The sequence below is a fragment of the Lutra lutra genome, chromosome 2 (assembly GCF_902655055.1).
Source record: "Lutra lutra chromosome 2, mLutLut1.2, whole genome shotgun sequence".
NCBI lineage: Eukaryota > Metazoa > Chordata > Mammalia > Carnivora > Mustelidae > Lutra > Lutra lutra.
In genome coordinates this window covers 19,769,959-19,776,627 of record NC_062279.1, presented here as the reverse complement: position 1 = coordinate 19,776,627, position 6,669 = coordinate 19,769,959, and the positions used below count along the sequence as shown (strand labels likewise).

General features: G+C 42.1%; 1 pseudogene; it reads right to left on the bottom strand.

Annotated features, from left to right (window-relative positions):
* LOC125094222 (39S ribosomal protein L42, mitochondrial-like) lies at positions 1-557 on the bottom strand (annotated as a pseudogene).
* Between the last annotated feature and the right edge of the window lie 6,112 nt (positions 558-6,669).

Below are 6,669 nucleotides of genomic sequence, written 5' to 3'. Positions count from 1 at the left end.
TCATCTGTCTTTTGGAGGATCGTTTCCTACGACATCTATGATACTGTCCACGAGGATACCAACGGTGCTTCGTAGTAAAGAACATTTTGCTAAGTTGTTCTATCATGGATCATTGCTCAAAGTGCCCATTTTTTTTTCTTCTACTCTGTTTTCAGCACTCGGTCATGTGTTTCTCTTCATTATTATGCAGAGGATCTGGCCGAGGGATAAGTTGTGTATGTTCCTACGGAATGTCCACAGAAGGGTGGTAGCACACTCTCGTCCTGCCATCAGATGTCAAAGCGAGCTCTACATTGCAATTATAGTCTTCTGGTAGAGAAGAATATGCGGATTCATGACAAACACAATATAAAGCTCCGGTTTGAATTGGAAATAAATATTTCCAGATAGTTCTGTTTGATATCACCCATTTTACTGCTGCTAATGCCATGGTGAATCAAGATGCTTATCAGGTGGTATGAAAGAGGATGATCTGAAGAGAAACTGATTTTAAAATCTTCTTCAAGGCATATCTGTTTTCATTCCTGACAGCCGCTCACCACGAGCCCGCCATTTTACCTCTGTCAGCTATTTTCTTAGCGTCCGTGACTATTTATTCATTTGGTTCTCATTGCCTGTCACTGTTCTTAGCATTTAGTTAGAGCTTACTGCATTTATTTGAATTAATTAATTTGCACATATCACGATAAGCCTCAAACTATACCGCATGATACTTATGTAACTATTTTAGTCATGTCAGCTCTGGGTACCTGCTACATGAAAATCTCTGGTCTGAGCGCTTCTCTGTTATTACTATAATGGAGACTTACAAAAAAAAATTATCTTCCCTTCATTGCTTCTCCTTTCAAAGTCATTCTGTATTTTTGAGTGATTTTAACAAGCTTAGTATGATAATATCTTGGTACATCAGAAAATGGGAGCTCTCAACAGGTAGAATTGTAAACAGAGATGAGGTGGGCTATGTGCAGATCACAGGAAGAAATTGAGCCATGCTTCCAGAATGATCACCGGAGGAGACTGGATATAAAACATTCTGACACCAGGGATAGAAAAGGCTTTGTTGCCTCGTTGGTTTCAAAGGATTCCCCATAATAAACCAGTCAGACTGGCCTGGGGATTAAGAAGCTCACTGCCACTGATACTATAAATCAGCACATCCTAGGGATGGAAGCGATAACCAGAAGCTTGGCATTTGGGACGAGGATGGCCGGGGTTCAGTATGCCCTCCACCTCGGTCTTAAACCGTTCACTTCCCCAGCCACTCTGGGGCCAACAGAGTCTGGGGTTGCTGCCTTTAACCCAAGAACTGGTATTCACTAGACCCGAGGAGAATAGGGCCCCAGGCCTCCTTGGGGTAAACAGTGAATTTCCCAACATGAAGGGTAGGACAGTGTCTGATCTGATAGGGTTTTATGGGCCTTCTGTCTTCTGTCTGGCCTTCTGTCTTCCTGAATAGAAAAAATAGCCCTGCCCCAAATTGCAATACTTCTCAAGCATGTGTCCTTGGTTTTCTGCTTTTCTCTCTCTGTAGTCTTTCCCAGGACAGCTTCATCTACCTTTATAACTGCCAGCAGAATTTCTGTGTGGATGAATAAAAGATCTGCTTCCGAGCTGGTCTTCTCATAAACCTCCGGATCCACATTGCTGGCATTCTGCTTGACGTCTTTCTGGGGCGGGGACCTCAGTACATTTGCATCTGAGATCCTAGGCCCTGTTGACCTAAGCCAGTGACTCTGCTTTCTTCCTGGAAACCCTTGCATGCTTGGCTTCTCCTTGTCCTTCTTATCCCATTGGCAGCCGCCATCTGCCAGTGTTGACTTTGTAATACTTTCACTTATCCACTTCTCTGTCTTCTTATTGTTTCTACTCTAGATGTTGATGTCCTATTACTTCTCACCAAGATGAGTATAGTAATTGTTGAATCTGGGCTCCTGACTTACAAGGCCATCTCTTCCTCAAAGCCTTTTAGCTTATATCTGGAATTAATCTCTGTCCTGAGCATTCAGCAGTCTTTATGTATATCCTATATAAGATGCTTATCATAACTTTTATAAAAAGTACTTATTCATTCATTAATATATTCAACAAGTATTCATGGAACATCTATTATGTGCCAGGCACTGTGCTAGGAAAACAACAGTGAGCAAAATGGATAAAATACACCCCCATAGAACTTACGGTCTTGTGGGATGATGGCCAGTAATCAAATAGTTAATCAGATTGTTAAAAAATTAATCAATTAATTACAGACATCACGAAGAAAACGTGTAGTTCCCGGGTGGTTCATTTGGTGAAGCCTCTGCCTTCAGCTCAGGTCATGGTCCCAGGGTCCCAGGATCAAGCCCCATGTTGGGTTCCCTGCTCAGCGGGGAGCCTCCTTCTCCCTCTCCCTCTGCCTGCCGCTCCCCCTGCTTGTGTTCTCTCTCTCCCCACCCCCTCTGTCAAGTAATAAGTAAAAAATCTTTTTAAAAAATGTGTAGTTCCCAGCTGAATCAAGTCCCTGAAAGGAAGGTTACAGAATGTCATCAAAACTCTTGTGTCCCATCTCTCCCTAAAGGGAACTCGGGAGATGGATTCATCCTGTGCCCTCAGAGGCTAGCCCGGAGCCATGACAATCCAGGTGTTTAATGAGCTTTTGTTGAAGGAACAGCTCCATCTCCTTCTGATGTATGAGTGTGTGACGCTTTCTGTATCACACAGCGATGGATTAAAATACCAGCAGGTGCTTCCTCGGATGTTGGTCTCAACACACCGCCACTTAACCTATTTGTTTTTGTTTCCGTTACCACAGATCCAAGGGTCATCCATCTCCAAATGCACCCTGTTTCTCTGCTGGCAGGACAACATGTAAATTCTTGTGCTTCTAGCGGTGTTGTCAAGAACTTTCTTTCTCACTCTCATCCATACAATGCTGCTCTTACCAGCACAAGCCCACCATCCTTCTTCCTTCTAATTTATAACGTTTGCCGAGGATGTAAAACAACCTTGTGCCTTTTGCGTGGGGGGGGGCACCTGTGTCGTCTTCCACTATCCTTTGTGTCATTTTCCTACTTCCTCCCCATCTCTGCATAATGTGGGTATTTCTTTGGCGTTCTTCTTCTAATTTCTGCTTTGTTGCTCTTTCATAAGCTTCTGTTTGTAATCTTGTAATTTTGGGAGTCAGCTTTTAGCTGGAACAGTGAGTGACACATGTCTCCTGGTCTGTTTCTCTCCCCCCCCCCCTCTCTTTCACTGTGCTGTTGCATAATTCTTTTGCAAGAAGCACTCTCAGATACGGAATCTCAGGTATGATTTTTTTGGGATATGTGTTGTTTGCTTTTGGCTTGGAGTGGAGAGGAAATGGGAAAGATGACTTTTTTCATCATGGTAGGGAAAGAAAGACTATAAAAAATAAATTTCAACAACAGGGAATGTGTTCTGTTAAAAAAAAATATCTAGCATGTAAAGAAAATACAGAGCCATGATTTTAAAGACAATTTAGTGACCTGGAAATAGAATATAATGCTGAATAAAAAAGCATTTTGATCACTATTTTGTATACACTGCATATTTACACATATGTATGGGGAAAATACAGGACATGTATAGCAAAATGTTAATAGTGATTTCCTCTGGGTGATGGAATTTTCATTTTTGTACTCTTCTGTACATTTTTAAAGATCGTATTTATTTGTAAGAGAACAAGCTTAAGCAGTGGAAGGCAGGGGCAAAGTGGAAGGGAGAAACAGACTCCCTGCTGAGCAAGAAGCCCAAAGCAGGACTCGATCCCAGGACCCTAGGATTACCACATGAGCCCAAGGCAGACACTTAACCAAATGAGCCATGCCCTTCTTTTATACTTTTTTTTTTAAAGAGAAAGGGATTATATGTAGTTTGGGAACAAAAATTATTCCTATTTGTAGCCACAACTCTGTCCTTATGGATTTCATTGATATTGTATCCCTGCTGTTTCCAGTCAAGTGTGTGAGAAGCAGTATCAACATGTGGAAAGCTGTCTTGTTCCTTTTCTTTAATATTACTTTATATTCTCGAGTGCAGTAGTGCAAGTAAGTCTGCATGTTTTAAATACAGAATTCACAATACCACAGCATTCACTTACCAAAAAGCTACTCATGGTGAGGTCAAAGACACAGCCTATGTCCCCCATCTTGTACTGTATCTCAGCTACTTGTCGTGTTACATTGTGTTTGTCAGGTAAGTAAAATGTTGCCTCCCTGGCTAAGTAGCTTGGTTGCATCTACCTATTAGTAATGGTAGTCTTGAGTTCATATGAAAGTCAGTTTTAGGAAAAATGGAGTAGATTCTCTGTGTGTATGTGTGCCTATCTGTGCCCTCTGTGTATGTGTGTGTGTGTGTGTGTTCCTGGGGATTTGATAGTCTGGAGAAAAAGACAGGTGACTTTTGATGTGGTTGTTTTTATTTTTCTTTGATAATATTTTTGGAACCTTTGGGTTACAACTTTTAAAAAAAATTAGAATAAATTTACATTTAAGATAAGGTACTTATCTATGCTACCAGAAGTTAACTTACTGTAAAATAGTTTCAAAAACTATACAATAAGAAAACTTTATTAGAAAACTATTTGCAGTTGTCAAAGTACAATTATTATCTTCTGAGAACAAGCAACACAATAAATACCATGCTACACAATCCTAGTAAAAAACCAGAGTTCTCTAATCCTGATCTGAACAAAGAGCTCTGGATCTTAGATTACTTACCTGAAAAGTAAGAGTTAAATTACGGGATCACTGAGGGTCCCACACCATTCTTTAAAAAAAAAAAAAAAAAAAACCATCTTTAAAAAAGGTTTATTTATTTATTTGAGAGAGAGAAAGCGCATGAGAGCAGGGGCGGGGTAGAGGGAGAAAACCTCAAGCAGACTCCCACTGAGCACAGAGCCCAGTGCCAGGCTCCATCTCACCAGCCTTGAGATCAGGACCTGAGCTGAGTCCAAGAGTTGGATGCTCAACGGCTGAACCACCCAGGCACCCCAAAACGGAAAGCATTTTTCTTTGGATCTAGTAAGTTTTAAGGTAAGAAGGGATCTGGTGCCTTCTTTAACTTATTCATTTATAGTCAAGTCAGTTCTAAGAACAATGGAGAAGTAGATGGAGTTGGAGAAATTTGAGCAGGAGCTTCCTGTCTTCCAAGCTGGATTTCAAAGTCTCGGAAGTGGAGTTAATAATTGGTAGTGCCCCTATTTAACTCATGAGAAGAATTTCTGAAGAACTTGAAGTGTGGAAGAGGAAAGAGACAAATTCTGAGAGGCTCCGGAGGGCCGACTCGGGCCAGCCAAAGTGAATTGTAGGGAAGAACACTTAGACTCAACAAGAGGAAGGTATTTCTGAACTTTGAACTGCCTGAAAGCAGGGCTACTTCAAGAGTTACACTTCTTGGGATGTCTGTGTGGCTCAATTGGCAGTCAGTGTCTGCCTTTGGCTCAGGTCACCATCTCAGAGTCTGGTCCTGGGATCCAGTACCGCATCAGGGTCATTGCTCAGCAGGAAGCCTGCTTCTCCCTCTCCCTCTGCCACTTCCCCTGCTTGTGCTCTGTCTCTGTCTCTGTCTCTCTCTCTCTGACAAATAAATAAAATCTTTAAAAAAAATTAAAAAGTTACAATTCTTTGTCACTGGACAGGCAGACAAGGAGGCCAGCTCACTGCTCGTGTTCACAGAGGAAATCCGCACATCAGAGAAGATGCCATGCAGAGGAACCTCAGAGTCCTTTCCAGAGCTGGGATTCTCTGATGTGCTGTTGATAAAGGGTGTTGAGCTGTGGCAGAACACAAAGTCTGTTCAGGTGTTTGGACAAAGAATGGGGCTGGTATTTTCACACCCTGGCCTTCGCAAGTCTAGTTTCTCCTTCCTCCCCCAGATGATTTCATCTTCTGTATTATGGGAATGACACTGGTTATGTCTGGAAACAGCAGTCAAGCCAAGATATAAAAGAACATGGGAAGGGGTCTCAGCCCATTATTAAGAACTTGGCTGAGGGTGCCTGTGTGGCTCAGTCATTAAGCCTCTGCCTTCTGCTCAGGTCATGATCCCAGGGTGCTTGGATCGAGCCCTGCATTGGGCTCCCTGCTCAGTAGGGAGCCTGCTTCTCCCTCTCCCTCTGCTGCATCCCCTGCTTGTGCTCTCTCTCTTTCAGCCAAATAAATAAATAAGAATCTTAAAAAAAAAAAAAAAAAAAAAAAAAGAGCTAGGCTAAGACCAGAGCAAGGAATATGCTTTAGCAGCCACAAAGCCCCTGTGCCCAGGTAGTCAGGGAAAACCATGTCCTTGGTTTGGCATAAGACGGTGCTCTTATTGTTGACCCGGAATTTGTACTTCCTTTTTCTCATTTAACATGAAAGAAGAGAAGGAAATAAAATAGGCAAATAAAGATAATCAGTAAGAAGGTGATTAAAAGCATTAAAAAATCCAATTGAGCAAGCCAAACAATCACAAAAAGCCCAATTAGAATATTTGGGTTTGGGGGGTTTTCTGTTGTGTTGTGTTGTCTAAAAGCAAAATTAAATAGCTATCACCCAACAAGAATAATGAGCCAGGGGAAAATGTCTTTCTAAGGGGAAGATTGCAGGTGAAATGGCCTGGAGGTTAAGTCACTGCCAAGGGCCAGACAGGTAGGAAAGCCCTCTGCCCATGCATTTTCTACTGCTGCAGGAC